Raw genomic sequence first — 18,743 nt, 5'->3', positions numbered from 1 at the left:
ATGTGTTGTGATCTTGCCGCTGGAGGAAGATTGGTGTCGGGAAGCCTTGCGCACGCACATTTCTACTGAAATGGATGCCTGATGAGTGCCCAAAAAGCGTTGCAATATGGCCGCCGAGTGGAGCGAATTGCCTAAAAGGACTTTGGTATGATAGGTATACTGTATGTAGGCTAAAACTGGAGTAGCTGCCAATATTTAATTGGACTAAAAATGGCAACAATTCGACCCAACAGTGTCTTCAAGATCGAGAAGACCCTGTTGGGACAAAATGTTGTCGTTTTTTAGTCCAATTAAATATTGAGAGCTCCAGTGTGCGTGGACATTTATCTTCTTTTCATCCTAGCTGTACCTTTGTCCTGCAACTGGCCTAACAACAGGCGGGATTTGCACACAACTATTCTTCTATGCGATTAAGATCTTTTTAGGGTCGCATTCATTCATCAGAATGTTGGTTCCAACTTCATACTTTCACCACTAACATGTATGTCTCCCCTACACAGTTAGGGCAAACCCCTGGACCTGAGAACCCCATCTTCCTGCCCACCGATCCCAATCATGACTGGCTGCTGGCTAAAATCTTTGTGCGGGCCGCAGAGTTCAGCATGCACGAGTCCGACTTCCACCTGCTGAGAACTCACCTGCTATGTGAGGTGTTAACCATGGCAACATTACGGAACTTACCCTCCATACACCCGCTCTATAAGGTATAACACCTGGAAAACGGGTGGGGAATCATGGGAAACAATCTAATCATTGAAAGACTATCGGTAATTGTAGAACATATTCATATGTGCATTTATGGATTCCCCCCCCCCCCCCCTTTGCAGCTCATCTTTCCGCATATCCGGTACACGCTTCACATCAACATCCTGGCCCGGAATCAGCTGATATCTGAAAATGGGGTCCTTACCAAGGTATGTACATACAGCATTTTTCAACAGGCATTAACGATACAGTCCTTACGTTTAATCCAATATAGGGCAATTCCATGGAAAATTACATTTTTGTAACATCCATAACACCAATAAAATGTGATGGTATGGTATGATGTGATGTGAATTTTCTGTCACGGCCTATGTCGACATTTTTCTAATTTAAACCGACTGGCATTGCCATTGCCATCAGCAAAAACCTAAACCTATTACAAGCATATAAAACAGTTAACTTAAGCCAAACAATATGAGTCATTATTTGTGTTAAATATCTATGTTGGAAAAAATATATAGCCTGGACGAATTTCTGGGTATCGCTAATTGTCTCAACTGGCTCGTGGCTTAAAGGAAAATTCCGGTTTTTAGCACTTTAAGGCCCTTTTCTGGTTTGTTTTGGATGAACTAGAATGGTGGACACCGAAATTTTGACGATTGGTCCGGTCTCGACTTTTCTGACTCGTTTCGAATCACCTTTGACTTCTCAGGGTGGCTGGCAATGGGCATACTGTAGTAGGCTACTCAAACATGTCCTAAAACAACCCCTAACGTTCGTTTTCAAAACTGTGCAACTCACAGAGTGGTTAGTGGTGTTCGTTGATTATTAAAAGCAAATATATCGGCGCAATGTATGATTTCCAGCCGTCTTATTTGCTATTGTGGAACTATTCACAACCGCTCAATATTGGAACCTGAAGCATAGACTGCGCAGCTATCAACGTGCAATGAGTCTTCCAACAGAAATCAATGGGATTTTACAAAATGCCAAATAAAACACGACAGAAACTGTATTTCGCTACGCTACTTGTTTTGGAACATCAACCAACACCACTAACCACTCGGTGAGTCGAACCTACAACGCTGGGATAACAAGTCACCTGCTTTAGCCACTAACATGTATCACTATGCTGGTTTTAAGAGTCTGAAGATTATAATACTAGCCTAACAAAAAGCAAGGAGAATATTATTAACAGCAAGAATGAGCAAAGTAGGGGAGTCAGTCTCTTAATCAAAATTAAGCTAAAGGATAGATAAATCATTGAGTCACGAAATAAACATCCACTTCGGAATTTTTGGTTAGGCGGTTGTGATTTTTGGTTAGGCGCTCAGGACACCAACTGGAACTACCAAGGAACAACACAAGTGCGACTGCCCAGGGGCAGTAGTTCAAATGACCAAACTTTGCGTACTTGTTTGCGATTGAGAGTTCGAACTACCTTTTCTAGGAACACCAAATCCAAGAACGATGGAGCGAACTTCCAAGGTTGCGACGCAAATTAGCAAACAACGCTTTCTAGAAACGAGCCCCTGAATGACCGCGAGGGAACGTTAGCAGCGAACGTTCCCACATCCTTCCGCAAACGTCCGCAGAACGTTCCCTGAATCGAAAATTGTTTGCTGGGTGAACACTATGGACGCGTGTATTAATTTCTTGACCAAGCACAATTCCCGTCTTTCCAAGTTGGTGTAATGGTTCTTATGCCTCCCTATTTCTCCCTAATAGTGCCATCCCGGTGGACCAAAGGAGAACTCGCAGCGATTATCATTGTACCCATCTTGGCACTCCTGGTTTGGCAACTGTGGTCGTTACGTGCTGGTTGTGAGTGTCAATCAGAAGCACTTAATCAATTTGTCCATCTCAACAAAAATGAAAGTAACACATCCAAAAGAAGTAGATTATTTTCTATCGAGTGATTTTAATGTCACCACCTCACACATTATTGCTGTCTTTTTGTGGGCGTCCTCAAACAGGAGGAAGAAGGCGATTGTAAATGAGGACAGCGTGATTAAAGCGGATGTCAAGGTATTTGAAATCATTTAGCATTGAACATAACAAATACGTATTTGATATATCGTATATTACTATCATTCCTTTCATACATAAGCCTGCAAACCAGAGTTACTTATCTGCTCTATTACATGTAATGATGGCTTTTAGAGGTTATTCTAGTTCTTGTTATTTGACTAGCCACTGTAATGCTACTTTTTAAAGGCTTCACAGGATAAGTATGTTTTTTTCCCCCATAATAATACTTTAATAACAAAATTATAAGTGGTTGTCAACTCTTTATAAGGGAATCCTCATTGTAAAGTACTAGGCTACCAATGAATTAAGAAGAAATGCGTACAAAGATATCAGAGTAACATATCCAAGGTAGAACCAGCAACAAATCAATCAAGTACAGGCCACACCTCACTTCAGACAATATACTGTATGTGATCGATCTCCCCTCACCAGCAATGCACTAGTAATGTTTACTGCAGCACCGTAGCAACCATCTCTGACCCTGCATGCTTCAAGATGACCCCTGGCCCCCATGTCAGCGTTCAACATGACGAACACTACGCCACCCTTCACTTCACTCCCAGCTGGCAAGAGGTGTCTCTGAGCAGCAGCATAGCGAAGAAGCATCAGTTCAAATAGCCATGGGAGGAGTGGCTCGACACCTTTTTCAAACAACAATCATATCACTAGCAAAAAAATGAGCACTAATCACAAGCACGAGTCTGAATGTTTATTTGAAGTATATTTTTTAAATGTGCAAGCAAATGCTATGTACTGTACACCACCCGAGACCAACACATGAAGAGTAGTCAACCAATTTTTAGTTTGTATGCAATTTCAGTTTAGTTTATATATTGATACTGTAACGTTGGTGTGTTGGTCTAGCGCTATTGGTTCCCACAATGCATTGCGGCTGGGGTTCAGGGGGGGTTATTGTGTGTGTCTTTACCTTTGTTTACTGTTTATGGATGTGTTTTAGTGTAGTGTGTATCCCTCTTGTGTGACCCTTCTTGCTCGAGTCATTGCAATACATTTTCTGACACTATGGGGGCAACATTCTAACCTTAAAGCCTTTCAGTAGAACAGACTGTTTTTCACAAGTACAACATATATCATCATGCAGTATTGTGTGAAGTAAGTGTGAATCCTTTTTTTATTTTCTATTTTCATATGAATGTACACAATAAGCATGCTTGAATAAGTATATCATGATTATAAACATGCAATTAAAGTAAATGAGATACAGTATCCCACCTTGGTCTCCATAAGAACATGCTTATAATTCTATATTCTCACAGACTATGTCTGGCTCCAAATAATCAAAATGAAAACAAATAGGGATCCATTCAGGGACAGGAGTGGTCTTCGTGTTCATCCTCGTCTTCGTGGACTCTCTCTCTCTAACGCCCGACGCAAAGCCGACAGGAGTGTGTCGCGGTTGTTCAGGATGTTGTAGTGCATGAGATCCATCAGCTTCTGGAAGTTCTCCGGCTGATAGGCCAGGTTGGTAGTGACGTACGGCGAGTCTTTGGTGCTGACATCCACGTCCCCTTGTTTCAGTTCCTCCACCCCCTCGCGCCTGACACCTTAGTGCAACAACAAACAGGAAGTATAGGGTTGATAACAATATGCGATTTGCACGGCAGGATTGTTGAGGCAAAAATAATTAAAATGAAATCACCACAATGTCTGTTAAACTTGATACTATATAAGACACGCATACACTATCCGGGGTAATTAATTGTCTGATTCTGAGTTAAGTGTTGCACAATTGTCAGTCTTGTCTAAGGGGTTATCCTTTGCCCCCACTCACGATGTAACTACATTTGCCACTCGAGTGGATTTATTTCGGTTCTATCGTAGCCTACACCTGAAAGTATGGCACTCTCAGACTTTTGGCCACACTCAGAGCTCCCTGAGTGCAACCACACTTGATGACACCTCTGACACTTCTGACCTGCCCACTGTGTTTAAACCTAAATCCCGATTCTCCCCTAAAGTGACCAACCCAGCACTTGTAACTTTTTCTAAGAAAGTAGACTTTGAGGTTAACCGGTTGTTGAATATGGACCCAGTTACGCACAGAACAAATCTATCCAAAAACGAGCGCATCGCCCTTAACAAACTTTCCAACAACCATGACCTCATTATTCGTCCTGCGGACAAAGGTACTGTCTAAGGATAAATACATCAAGGAAGCTCATCGTCAGCTAGACACCAAATACTATCAGAGACTGTATACTAACCCGTTATGAAAAAAGAATTTAATGCGCTGTTAAAAGGGGCATTTGATGAAGGCTACATAACATCAAACGAACTTGTTTTTTTAACTGTTGAGTACCCAGTTGTGGCAGCTTTTTATTTACTCCCTAAGGTGCACAAAGAACCCAGGGACAATCCCCCTGGTCGGCCTATCATATCAGGCAATGGTACACTCACTGAGCCTGCATCGAAATATATTGATTCCTTTATTAAACCGTTGGTAAGGGAGCTCCCATCATACATAGAGGACACCACCGACGTATTGAACAGATTAAAAACATTGCCCAATGTACGCACACATTTTCTAGTCATCATGGATGTTGAAAGTCTATACACGAACATTGACCACCAGCAGGGCTTGTTTGCGCTGAGTCACTATATCACAGGAAGAATTGACTCAAGTGAATTTCTATTGAAATTGACGGACTGGGTTATTCACAACAATTTTTTCATATTCATGGATGAGATGTATGTACAAAAAATTGGGGTACCCATTGGATCAAGTTTTTCACCTAATTACGCATGTTTGTATTTGGGCCTGTGGGAAAAGGAACACATATTGAACTCATGCAATCCTTTTTTTGAATGTATTACGTGGTATGGTGGCTACATAGACGATGTTCTTTTGATTTTCAATGGGTCTGAAAGTCAACTGTTGGACTTTCATACTTATGTTAATGGCATTAATCCCAATATTAAATTGTCATTAGACTACTCACTTGATAAAGTCAATTTCTTGGATTTGAATATCTATAAGGGCTTGGAGGGCCAGCTACACACTACTCTTTTCAGGAAAAGCACCTCCCGTAATACCATCCTTAGAACAGACTCGTTTCACCCCCCGCACCTTATACGGAATATCTTTTACGGCCAAATCCAACGTTTGAGACGTATCTGTGACAAAGACAACGACTTCAATGAACAGGCTGAGTCAATGGCTAGGAGGTTTTCGGATAGGGCGTATAGGCCAGAAGTTATTTCCCAAGCTAACAGTAAAGCGCAGGCACTTCAACGTAGCGTTCTACTTGAGAAGAATACACATAAACGGACTAATAAATCACCACCATACTTCGTCACTACTTACAGTAGTCACGCGGCACGGATTAAAAACATTGTAAGGAAAAACTGGTCGATCATTGAGAGTGATAGCCAATTACGAGAAGTGTTTCCTGAACCTCAAGTAATTCAGATGCGCGCCTACTCTTAGGGATAAGTTAATGCGCTCATACCTCCCACCTGAGCGAAAAGACTCCTGGCTCAAAAAACCTATAGGTACTTTTAAATGTATGCATTGCCCCCATTGTGCCAATGTCAACCAATCCAAATGTTTTTTGGACGCAAGAACCAACAGAACATATGAATTAAGGGATTTTATTAATTGTTATCGTTTGGCATCCTTGTGAGGAGGGGTTCTTTTATGTCGGCCGCACAAAAAGACGGTTAAGGGACCGTCTTGCTGAGCACAAATATGCCATCAGAGTGGTGAATAAAGATTACCCCATGGCTAGACACTTTAACGAGTACCATAACAAGAACGACTCCTTGTTAACTATACAGGGCATTGAGCATGTCAGACCTTTGGCGAGGGGGGGCAATAGGTTACAGAGGTTGAACCAACGTGAGTCGTTCTGGATACATCGCCTGAATGCTATGGAATATCCTGGTCTAAATGAAGACATCGATTTCACTTGTTTTTTATAGTGATGTAGGCCTACTGATGTGAATGTCACTGTATATTTCTTTTATATAATAATTTTTTATTTTACATTTCTTTTCTTATTTTTCTTTCTGCTGTATTAATGTGCAAAGGATCACCTGTTGTAGAATGTCTTTTCTGGTCATATGACCTCTTGACCCTATATAGGTAAGTCCTCATTCACTTGTACATGCCCTGATGAAGACCAAGTGTGGTCGAAACATGTTGGCGTTTTAAACTATGGATTAGCCAGTAACAAATAAAGGCTTTTTAAATATACCTTCCTCAGTCACCTTCCCTGGACTGCCTGGAATTGCTTTCCTTTTCATGAACTGTTCCCATTTTCCAAGAGCACCCAATACGAGGATAAAGTCTACGCTTTACAATCAAGAGCTACCAGCCTCTTTTGCTGAAGTATATAATATATAATATCATTATAATTTGATGGATTATTAATAGTGAAATTATTTTTTTATTTGATTGCTTTGTGCTTTTTAACTAATTTGGGAAAATAAATTACACTCAAAATACGAGTGAAGTGGTGGTGAGTATGTAACCACACCCAAAAGCATTCAAATGGAACAATGGATGACTGAAAAGATGGTTAATATGTTTTATCAATATGACATTAATTATTGCATTTATAAACATCACAATATTGACGGTTAATGCCTGTATTCTGTGACACATCCTGGCCCCTTGGATTTGAAACGATGAAAGGACTGAGCTGAAATAATCACAAGCATGGCGTATTGTGGAGAATGAAAGATTTCTGAGGGGTCGGGGCTTGCACCTACTCACCTGGGGCTTTGAACTCCCTGAAGGTGAGATTGACCATGGGGAAGTGAACCACGATGGGTGCTTTGGGGTTCTCCTCGTCCTCGAAGACGTACACCTCTTTCATGGGCTCGTTCTCCACGTGGCAGAAATCGATGTGGGGGAACGGGATCCTGTGGTCAGCACAGTGCTGCTGGGTTTCCTTTAACACCTGAGGAGTACATTGACAGGGCAAACAGGTCAAACGTGCCTCAGAGAAGATGAGTAATGTACCTGGCTTAGTGCTCAAGCTCAAGCATGACCATGATAAATGGATAGGTCGTGGTTTAGTGTCGTTAGGTAGGTCATTGTTTATCCACAACTACATTTATTGGGGTCAGAAGAGTGTCAAGAGAAAAGGCAGTTTGCTCTATTTTAATCAATAAGAAATGGTGTCAGGCATGACAGGTGCACGGTCCCTTCAAATTAAGAGCCTCAGATATGAGCACCATGCTGGCCAGGGTGTCACAACATGGCTGATTTGAGAATAACATACATTGCTCACACTGATGTACTACCTCATGTAAAACAATTATTAATACATAGCATAACATAACATAACATAACATAGTAAACCTTAAACTGATCCAAATCCCAGGAGTAGTTGAGGGACAGGACGAGGTCCATGCACCTGTGCGCTTGCAGCACTGGGATGAAACCTGTGTTACAGGCGAAGCCCGCGTCCACCAGGTTCAGGGTGGCGTCCGCTGGGGTCAGCTGGTTTGGGAACGCATCGGGGTGAGTGTCTGGACAGGAAGCCCAAAGGTTGGATTTATTATAACAATGGCAGCTGGTTCCAAATCGTGTCATATTTCACACACAGACACACACACACACACACACTCATACGGTTATTCAGTATATCACACATACTGTATATGACACACGTGTGTGACATATGTAATAAGCAGAACATATACAACATATATAATTGATTATGTAAATATATTAAGATATATAATAAACATGTGATACAACAGCATAATACACAACAGCTGTATATTATGTGACATGAAGTGGCATTATTCTTACCATTTCCCGCAATGAATCCACTTGTCTTGTTGTAGTCCCAGTGTAAATTTAGGCCTCGCATGAAGTTGTAAATGTGGCTGGAGATCGGTCGGCTGGTGAAGAAGCCGGTAATCCTTTGTGCCATGTCGGTGGCCGGCTTGATGATGACGGTGTCGAGCGTGGACGGCCTGTTGTCCGACTCTGTGGGGGACAGAACACCTCACGAATCTCACAGGGTCCAACATGACAACACACACCAACAGCACAGTCATCAGACAGCTGGTTGAAGCTGCTGGGGCAAACTACTGGACTGATACTGTAGTTTGTCAAAATTGCTAAGAATGTGCCTACCCACTTTTAAGATGCTTGACTTCCACATTTCCCTGTGCTACCAATTACATACACGTTAGAAATCATAGGAAGAGTTTGGTTCCAAAAGGCTATATCCTCCATTTTAATGAATTTTCATTAATCTTATTTTTATTATTATTTTGTTTTACATGTAATTTTAGTGGATCTGTATTGGGTTATTGTTATTCAATTAATCTGTACTCAATCAAAACCACACATTTGCAATTTTGTTGATATTATCTGAAATACACAATGACATAACATGACTTATTAATGTTTTTAAAAATGGAGATATAGTGTTTTGGAACCAAACTCTTCATATGCATGTACTGTATACAACATGTATGGATGCATTTATGTGTACAATATATAGCCTACATATTTATCATGTATGGATGCATTTATGTGTACAATATATAGCCTACATATTTAATCATGTATGGATGCATTTATGTGTACAATATATAGCCTACATATTTATCATGTATGGATGCATTTATGTGTACAATATATAGCCTACATATTTAATCATGTATGGATGCATTTATGTGTACAGTATATACAACCAGCCAGGTATTGAAACCACAACTTTTAGGCTCCTGCAGTGTAGTGGTAACTTTCCTTACCACTACACTACACAGTGCTGTCTTCAGAGCACCAATACCTGTCTTGATGACATCACCAGGAAGCCAGGCTGGTTTGTTGCCAGTGACATAGTTCCACACATCGTTAAGGCTGATGGACATGGCACTGCTCCAGATTCCTACAGAACACACACACAGGATGGATGGATGGAGAGGGGGCTGTACTGCATGATCAGGGATCCCCTCACACATACCCTCACACACACACACACACACACACACACACACACACACACACACATACACACATTCACATTCAAACACACACACACACACACACACACACACACTCAAACACACACTTATACACTCAAACACACACACACACACACACACACACTCCTTCTCTCTTGCTTCCTTCATCTCTTACCTATCAGGAATGGCAGCCGAGCCTCTGGAAGGTTCTTGACCATGCACCCCAGGAAGTACTCGCTACCAAAGTTCTCCGTGGGGATGGACGCACCGTATTTTGGAATGCCCACCTCATAGGGGCTGAACTCACACCACTCTGCAAACACAACAAAGGAACAATCTGAAGCTATGACCCAAACATGCTTTAGTCTGTAGAATCACAACATCTTAGCTACACCGGATACAGTAACATTCACTGACTACAATTAGCAAATTCCACTTTAATCAGTAGAGCTGGACGAATGTGTATGCACTGCAGACATTGCCCTGAATTATATTTCAATTTTTTTTTTTTTTTTTGCACAGCACTTGCCATGTGCTCCATTTTGTACGGGATCTGAGTTTAATATCTTAATTTAATTAATAGAAGAATAAAGGGTTGTTTGGAATAAAACTGAAAACTCTTACCAGCATCAGTGACGTTGCCCTTCTGGCTGGTCTTCATGTTCACTGCTGTGTAGATGGGCAGAGGATTTTGTCCCTCAGATACTGCCCTCCTCTGGTCAGACAGGGTACTGTCCCATTTCTGCACAGGCAAAAGTGCACATTCAGCAATTGGCTCTGCAGAATCTATTGCTTACGTGTAATATGCAATCTGATTGCAGTTTGCAAATACATTTTGAACAAAGTTATGGGTGTGTGTATATGTATGGGTGTGTGTATATGTCTGTGTGTGTTGTATTGCTTGTGTGAGAGATGAACAAGAGAGAGATTTAAGAGAAAGAGAGATGTGTGTGTGTGTGTGCGTGTGCGTGCGTGCGTGCGTGCATGTGTGTGTGTGTCTGTGTGTGTATGCATGTGTGTGTATGCATGTGTGTGTGTGTGTGTGTGTGTGTGTGTGTAATGTAAAACCGTGCCTTTTATGGTTTTGTTGCTTTCTGTTTCTGTGTCCATTTCTGTGCTTTTATGTACTATTTCTCTGGGCCATTGCTTATGCAGCACACTGAATGACCCCTGTGCTATTTAAATAAACTTGACTTGAATTGACTTGACTGTATTCAGCACCTTGCCATAGATGAGGTGTTCGATGGCCAGACCCCACTTGTCGATGTAGGTGACTGGGACCCCCTCCTTCTCCCTCAGATCCATCTCCTCCCTGTAGCCACGGAGCTGCTCAGTGGACATGATGTCCTGGTACCTCTTAATCATCTCAACCTTCATGGGCTCGGCGACCACACTTATGTCCTTTTGCGACCAATCGGAAGTATCGTAGAGTGTGGATATGGCCCTGTAACATGCAATAATGCCATGTTATATGAGACAGAACATTATATGGAAATCATACAGGTAAGACTGGTTATGATGTGGTATATTCACACTATATATTCTCTCTCTCTCTCTCTCTCTCTCTCTCACACACACACATACACACAGAGCATTTCAGAAAAGGTCACACTGCACTGAAAGTCAGATGTGTGAGTGAGTTGTGTGTGTGTGTGTGTGTGTGTGTGTGTGTGTGTGTGTGTGTGTGTGTGTGTGTGTGTGTGTCGTCTAATCTTGTCTGAGGGGCTGGTCTCTCACCATGTGGCTCCTGAGACTCCCGTGATGTAGCTGACAGCATCCAGGATGCCCAGAGCTTGGAGACCCTTCAGACTCCCAAAGGTGCCAGTCATCGCCCTGGTCCCGCCCCCCGAGCAAACCACACCCACCAGCGGGACCTGGAAGGAGATGTGTCAATAGCAAAGATCCTAGAGCGGAGCTCTGTTCTAGAATCTTTGGTCAATAAGCTTCCAAAACGGTTCTAAACAGTACAGCCATTACCATGAAATAGGAACAGTGCAGCAAAATTACTTTTGTACTGTTCACACATTTTTGTCGGCATATTTGTACATCTGCCATTGTCAGTCCAGGAGACAAGTGTAATAACTACACACCTGTTGTCCTCTGTCATCTCTCTATCTCTCTCTCTTTCTAGACCCTTTCAATCTGTTCCTAGATTGTTTCCGGTTTCTGTATTGAAACATTCAAAACCACATATACTTTGAAATTAAAATGTAAAATCTATTGGACTTTAGCGTAATGCTCTTCAAATTGTTGATTTTAACTTTTTTGTGTCCCCAAGTTACTATAAAAACTACTAAATGTTGTTTTATGTGCCACCAGAAATGCCTTATGTTAGTTTATGCAGTTGAAATGGTCAATAATGAGTACAACTGTTTATGAACATTATGCCTTCAATAGGGAGTGATTCAGAATGTAGCATCATGTACGAGCATTCTGGGAAATGTAGGCAGTGGAGGTACTGTATGTATTGTGTTACTGTATGTCTGAGTGTGTCTGGCCCAGGCCTTCACTCTCTCTATTTGCATCCCAGGTCATTAGCCAAGGAGCTGGCCAATGTAGTGGAACACATATTTGGACCAAATTTGTACATTGAGGTGAGTCATCTCTCCGTGGGCATGTTTGTGTGTGTGCGTGTGTGTGTGTGCGTGCGTGCATGTGTGCGTGCGTGCCTTTCCCCCTTCCTTAGCCCCCAAAAGAGCATTCTTGTTTTTAATGTTCCACTTGGTTTGTAGAGTTGGAAAAATTAAAGCCTCTATCCACTGATGAACAAAAGTGATTATCAAGCAAAATGAAATACCATCTCTGGCTAATTTGATCTACACAAACAATACAAATTCCTTGTATGCAAAAAACCTGCTTGGCAAGAAACCAAACTCTGATCTGTATCTTCCCTTCAATGCACCCCCCACCCCCCTGGTTTACTCCCTTATCTATCTATTTCTCTCTCTCTCACACACACACACACACACACACACCACACATACACACCACGCATACACACCACACACACACACATACACACACACACACTACCTTATCTGTCTGAGGAGGTGAGCTGAGTCCTAGCAGCTTTTGCAGAGCATGCCCCACCACCGCCTTCCTCTTCTCCAGGAAGTCCCTCTCAGCCAACGGGATGTTAAAGTCCAGACGCAACGCCAGATTCTCCTCTGAGCTGCAGTGTCACAGTCACCAAACAACAGTGAAGAGGGCAACAGTAACAGCATATTTATGTCAGTTACACTTTGATCATGAAAAGGACCTCAAGAAATGTAATCGATCAAATAAAATAATAGAAACTATTACACAGAGCCTTACTCACCGTGGCGATATGGCTCATTTAAAATCATAATGTCGTACTGTGATGAATAGCTGGTGGTAATGGCACATGTGTTCATGTCTCCTTCACGTAACCATACACCATAGACATAATAGAAACCGTACACTACCAGAATTTGAAAATGATGACCAAAACATCTGTTGTCTCGTGTTAATTGTTGGATTTAGGTCAGAGGTTGGATTTAGCCTAAATCATTTAGGTCAGAGGTCATGATGGTGTGTGTATGCGTTACCCCAACCAGAGTGTGCTTTGCAGTTCTAGTTTAAAACAAGACTATGAAACAATTTGCTACTTTCTTTGAGGTTTTTTTTTTATCAAGGAAGACATTTTGGTTATCATCTTCAAATTCTGGTTGTGTACGTTTACATGAAGGACAGATGAACACATGTGCCATTACCACCAGCCATTCATCACAGTACGACATTCCTGTCTTCAAAGGACACAGTTAGCATGTTAGCAAGCTTCTAGCAGTGCCAACAAGGCTCTGAATCAGGGCTGTATGTTAACTTTTTTTGCTGAGGTTGACTTTCTAACATCGGTATCTAGTTACAAACACCTCATTAAAATAATGTGTCACCGGTGCTAAGCTGGATAATCATCCAAAACTGTTTTTTTTGTAGCATGTGCTACATTATACGTTGCACTGTGCACTCCTGCTCTGGGTGGTGACTGCAAGGTTTTGTATGTCTTTGGTTAGCTCACTAGGAAATGTTGAATAAGGAGTGGACCTACAATGTATACCGGTAAGTGATTTACATACAGTTACAAACATGTTGTGTATACAATGAAGCACATTACCAAGGTATGCCTGTGTGGAGAATTGAGAGTGTATTAAGTTTTTAGGTAGACGGAGGTTTTACCTTTCCCCTGTTTTCAGTTCCAGGTTAACACAATCCTGTGGGAAATAAAATGGTGTTGTTTGATAACTGGGCATTTTCTTTTTTATTATTCAAATGTGTTCAAATTGAGCAATAGATGAATGTTAGAGTTTGTGTACTACCTCTCCAAGAGGCACTTTCATTTCCTGATTAGCACTGACTGGCCGCAAAGAATCTGGTGAAAGATTGATTGACTGAATGGCATCGTCAACCTGTTGACAGCAGATTATGAAATAATAAAATGAATGAAAAATAAATAGAAATAAAATCTATGGCATAGTCTCAAATTCTCAATAGTATAGTCTATTGGTTTGCAATGAGTATCTTCCTTTTTGTTACCTGAAAATTATTGTCTTTTCTAAATGAATCAGTAGTTTTTAAAATGTCAAAAAAGGTGGAGGATGTCAATCTGTGCTTTTCCTGAGACAACAATGACATTTTCCAATGCTTTGCTTTGTCTACACCCAAAAGATTATTCAGAATGTGGTTTGACAATACTGAAGATTATAACAATTCCCTATCAAAATAGTTCACAATTAATTAATATATAAATTGCTGCAGTTCTAGTTGAGTCCACCACACCTAAAATGAGAACATGTTCCTTCAGGACTAAGTGTGTGTGTGTGTGTGTGTGTGTGTGTGTGTGTGTGTGTGTGTGTGTGTGTGTGTGTGTGTGTGTGTGCCTGCGTGTATGCATGCATGCATTTATGTGTGTGTGTGTGTGTGTGTGTGTGTGTGTGTGTGTGTGTGTTTATGTGTTGATGTGTGTGTGTGTACCTGCACAGAGAGTTCTGTCTCCAAGTCTCTGTTGATGTAGTAACGTAAAGAGTCCATCAGGTCCGAGGTGAGAACATGTTCCTCTCTATAAGCTCCTTTCAGCTTCAGTATTAAGCTCTGTATTTCTGCAACACACACACACACACACACACACACACACACACACACACACACACACAGAGAGAGAACATATACCTAAGTGAACTGAAAAAGTGTTTCCCCCCTGAACAAAAATTGACAGCTGTACTAAAGCTGGTGATTTATTTTCTTTCTTTGATCCTTCAATGTGTTCTACTGCTTACCTGGGTGTTTTACCGTGATGTCAAGAGTTGAGAATGGTGGTGCCTAGAAGCAGAAGAATCAGGACGAATGTGAGCCATAATTCATCATTTATCCTTTATCTCGACTGAAAGTGTTACGCTTTACTTGACGGTATCGATATAAGAGTGACATGACACTGTCATGAACGTGTCATAAACATTATAAACAACCCATAAACGTTTATGACATAACGCTTCTGTTATTAAGTGTCATTCGGTTTTTGTCACGACAAGTTAGGGTTAGGTTTAGGGTAAGGGTTAGGGTCAGAGTTATGGTTCATGTGTCATGACAGTGTCATGTCACTCCTATGTAGATACCGTCAAGTATTACCAAAGTGATATTTTATTACATGTTTATGCTAACATTTTTTATAGAATTGACACTGCATATTTATAAATTGCAATTATTACGTATACTACATATTAATATCACTGCAATATGCACACTGCAAACAGAATTCTGTAACATCATACTCATATCAACAAATATTATTCTGAATCATTTAAGTAGACTACACAAAGTGACACCTACCACCAAGATTCCATTGGACAGGTAAGAACCTGGTGCTTCAGCGCTAAAAACAAGAAGGACAAGTGTGAGGCGTTTAATAGGCATCTGATGGTTATGCAGTCTATAGAGCTACTGTAACACTCTAAAAAACACAGATGAAAAAAAGGAGCATATGATAAAATATGCAGGGCAGCAATCAGCCTATTATAAATAATTGAAGCCAATGCTTTTTTCAACCTACAGTTGCTTTCACAGTCCTAACAGTTCAATGTTTCCAGGACAACAGTTTATCTTTTCCATTTCAGTGTTTTAATGCAATAAAAGTGTATGTATGTATGTACGTATGTATTCAGTTATGTATTTATTTATTAACTTGTCTGTTCTCTTACCTCTCAACCATCTCAAATTCGACCCATAACTTATCACTTGTCTGAGCATAGACAAAAAACAAAACAAAAAAAAGGTGTCAGTTGACCACATTTTGTTATTAACATGGTAAAATGTCATAATGTCTCTTCAAGAGAGCTTTACCTGTGCATTTGTTAAGAACACTTTGGTCTGTTTTTGGCCCATGGTGAGGTTACTTAGATCAAACAAGATAGCCGTGCAAATATCATCTCCAAAGGATGTGTCATCATCGAACATTTGCAATTCTAGAACATTCTGTAAGAGAAGGATAGTTGTGTAAAAAAGGATAGATTGAGAAAGGAAAGCACTTTTAAAAGTTATTCAACTTTGAGTAGGTGGACCCTCAAACTGATGAATTTGAGACACACCAACCTGGTATCTTAACCAAGGGGGAGGCAATAAGTATAGTTGATAACATCAACAGTTAATAACAATTTGTCTGTAAAGTTTTACATCAGATGTTTGTAAATATGGTTTTAAAGGGTCTATAAGCAGGATCAGCACAACATTGAGACGTCTGTGTGGGTCAGACCTTGACATGGCTGTTCACGCGGAAGTGGAACGTTTCGTTCCACTCAGGGCTGTCGCTGTTGGGAACTGTCCTGGTGCGGTGCAGGCGGGCGGAAGACGTGGGGAGCTTCAGAGTCACATAGCAGTCCGACTTCGACCCTGAAGAGAACCACCAAGAGGGGGTTAGGATTAGTACTAGCAATCAGTTCAGTTCAATTCATTTCAGTTTCTCTGCCGCTATCTGGGAAAAAAGTTGTTTTATCTTCAAGAACAACTGTGTACACATTGAATTCATGCACATATTGTACAAAACTCTGCACATTATTTAGTTAGTTAGAGGATTTCAATTCCATCCACATATTTTCTGCTATACCTAACAATAGTTGAAGCATGGCAATAGAAGACACTGAAATATCTTCCATATCTGGCAATCTATTGCGTTAGTAAAAAAAAACAGAAAAAAAAACAGTGAAAAGAGACAATTAACAGTCAAGCGGACAGAACACAGATTGATTGACGGGACTTACAGTAGTCATGGGAGTGCTGAAGTTCTGCTCGCAGGACGGTAACAGAGAGCTTCCAATAGGGGACCAATTCCAGCTGAGAAAGATAAATAAACAAATAACGTTAATCACAGCAGCACCAGTCTCATCACCATTATTGTCAAATTATCTTCTCAGTATCTTCACATTATCTCCACAATATCTTCTCATTATCTTCACATTGTCTTCTCAAAATCTTCTCAATGTTTGATCAATATCTTCACATTATCTTCTCAATATCTTCTCAATGTTTTATCAATATCTTCACATTATCTTCACATTATCTTTAACCATCCTGCATATAACAGCTTGCTATAGTACACCATCCAGAGTGAGGTCTGTTTTTTTTCTGCTTTCATTTGAGCTTTGATGTGTTTTCATAAAACAGAACATGGAATTCACCATGTAATTTATTCACACATTGTCCTGTAATATAAGGCACGCAATCTGATGAGACACAAGCATGAGTTGTAAACTTTTGACAGTTTTAAAATTGTGATGACCTAGAAAACAAGACTGGACAAAATTATGTTTTCAGAAAAAAATGGGTTAAAATAAGGACCAGCTGCATTAAAACTGAAGTAATACATTGCCCATATCGGACCAGACTGACCAGTGGTCCTGAGGAAATTATTTATACAACCCAACACATTTAGAACGTAACAGTTTGCTTACCTTGGCCATGGTTGTTTCTGCAGTGAGCTCAGCTCAGTCAACTTGAAGGCAAATATCTTGAGTGACTGAGGGCGGAGCAGTTTTTGCTTTTGTGGACTTTAGAATGTGTTCTGTTTTCATGCTGACCCATGAAACTGGACAGCACCAGGTAGGCCATTCCACTGTTCCAGTTAAACTGGTTATTGTAGTTCAGTTGGTTATTGGAGGAGTATCATGAAATCATTTGGTCTCACTTACCATATGTCCTGCCAATTGCCTGAATGCTCCACCAAAGACAAACAAAAATAAAAATCACCAACAGCTTTCGTGCACCAATAACATCACCAACAAAACAGCCTTTGAGAGCATTTCATTATCACTGGTTAACAAGCAGGCATCCGCCATCATCTTCAATGTCCCCCCACCCTACACACGCACACACACACACACACACAGACGCCACGTCGTCTTCAATGCGATGCAATCAAAAACATAATCAGACACACCACAAGCCCTTGATAAAGGCACCAACAAATACCAAGAACCAGCAACAAATTCTTTGGTCATTCTTCTTAGTTTATGATCCGATCAGCAAAATATAACAATAGCAGTGCATGTGAGACATGCTAAGATTCTCACAGAGCTACAAACATGGGATGTTCGATATAAGCTCCACCATTGGTCCTCAGAGCCATCTGAGTGGGATAACCGGAAGCAGTTGGACGTCTAATTATCCTCAAAACGGTTTTGACAAGACCAACAAGGAGCCTGCAGGGTATGGAACTGCCAGACTATAAAACCATGCAAATAAAGATTCTTTATACAAACGAACATCCTCTGTGCTCCTTCCAGCAAATTGCAAAATTCCTCTTGCACTTCCCTAATGACACATTTGAAAACAATCTTTTTGAGACTTCATTAAAACTGATGTTAAGGCAACTGGCCGATAATCATTTAAAACTGGGACGCCAGATACCTGTTGAGGTTTCTGGAGAAGCTGTGGGCCTATGAAACACCTGAAGGAAGGTGCCTGCTTGATAACTCCAGTGAAATGGTCTTAGAGGCTGTTCTGTTGGTGGGTTAGCTTGTTAAGTGCTTTGTGATTTGTTATTGATT

General features: G+C 40.9%; 1 pseudogene; it reads right to left on the bottom strand.

Moving 5' to 3' along the window:
- Positions 1-4,086: 4,086 nt before the first annotated feature.
- LOC143118729 (cytosolic phospholipase A2 zeta-like) lies at positions 4,087-17,657 on the bottom strand (annotated as a pseudogene).
- Between the last annotated feature and the right edge of the window lie 1,086 nt (positions 17,658-18,743).

This window comes from Alosa pseudoharengus, unplaced genomic scaffold (assembly GCF_046254945.1).
Source record: "Alosa pseudoharengus isolate Yale_2024_CS ecotype anadromous, Long Island Sound unplaced genomic scaffold, YU_APseudo_1.1 YU_APseudo_1.1_scf_1, whole genome shotgun sequence".
Taxonomy (NCBI): domain Eukaryota; kingdom Metazoa; phylum Chordata; class Actinopteri; order Clupeiformes; family Clupeidae; genus Alosa; species Alosa pseudoharengus.
The sequence above is the reverse complement of the archived record's forward strand: the minus strand, read 5'-3'. Positions and strand labels throughout refer to the sequence as shown.